This window comes from Chrysochloris asiatica, unplaced genomic scaffold (genome assembly GCF_000296735.1).
Source record: "Chrysochloris asiatica unplaced genomic scaffold, ChrAsi1.0 scaffold00032, whole genome shotgun sequence".
NCBI lineage: Eukaryota > Metazoa > Chordata > Mammalia > Afrosoricida > Chrysochloridae > Chrysochloris > Chrysochloris asiatica.
This window is the reverse complement of record NW_006408550.1, coordinates 9,419,023-9,420,194: the sequence shown is the minus strand read 5'-3', so window position 1 is coordinate 9,420,194 and position 1,172 is coordinate 9,419,023. Positions and strand designations below refer to the sequence as shown.

Genomic DNA, 1,172 nt, shown 5'->3' with positions numbered 1-1,172 from the left:
GGTTACTATAGAGAAATATCTTTACAAAGCAATGTATACAACTCTCCATTAAGAACAATATTCTGCTTATTGAAATATGTAAGTATTTTATGCATGAAGAATGTTAAGTATGTCTTCTGAAAAATGAAGTTGTTTTTTGTTTTTTCTCATCTTGGCATAGTCTCTGTGAAAACTACACAACTCTGCCATTTTAGCTTAAAAGCAGTCATAGAAAATATGAAAACAATGAACATGATGAAGTACCAGTATGTATGTGCTTACAGATGCAGATTGCTTACATTAGGTTGCATTTTTCTGACCCCTGTTTTAGATCTTGACTACTTCTAAATTGTTGTCATTAGCAGGCATCACGTTGGACCCTACTCAGGGTGACCACAGGCACAACGGAATAAAACACTACCTGTCCTGGCCCATCCTCATGTTCATTTGCAGATATTATCATTGTGAGCCATAGGATTTTCATTGACTGAAAACCAATGAAAGGTAGATTGGCCAGCTTGTCTTTCCAGATTTCCAAATAGAACTAGTCTAATGGTTTCCACCACCACTTTGAACTGGTCCTTCCAAGTTCAGTCATGGCTGAGGAAGCAAAACCAGAAAAGATGCAAGTTTGTAAAATTTGAATGAACCTGAGTGATAAACGAAATTGGAAAAATTACAGGTTGAAGCCCTGTTGGAAACTTAAATCTCCCCTTACAAAACAAACCAGTGCACGTGCTAAACAGCAACCAAATTTCTTGCCTTTTGGATTTTGAGCAGAGTCAGAAATAGTAGTGCCCCTCTCAATAATGGTGGCCAACTGGGCCACTTTGAATGTGTGCCACCCTCCCTGCCTGCCAGTAGTTTGATTCATTTGGGAGGCAGCTACAATCTTACATCAACTTTGTTTTAGTGCTAATTTGAGTTATTTTAAATAGCGCCCTTTGTGATTCTGTAGGAAAATCCCTGAACTGTTAACTACATGATTGGTGGTTCAAACTCACTATTCCTTCCTCAGAAACCTATATAGGGTCACTCTGAGTCAAAAACGACTCAATGGACATTAACAACAACAACAAATATACATAGTAACACAAGTAGCATTTGAGTAATACCAATTAGTGCAATTTGGGCAAAGCTTGGTATGAATAACCCATGTTAACTCTGTTCTATCGGAGTCCTGGTGTGACACT

At 38.1% G+C, this 1,172-nt stretch overlaps 1 protein-coding gene across 9 annotated transcripts in view; it reads right to left on the bottom strand.

Moving 5' to 3' along the window:
* FOXP2 (forkhead box P2) overlaps positions 1-1,172 on the bottom strand; it is a 407,577-nt gene that overhangs the window by 298,059 nt on the left and 108,346 nt on the right. The window lies entirely within an intron of this gene.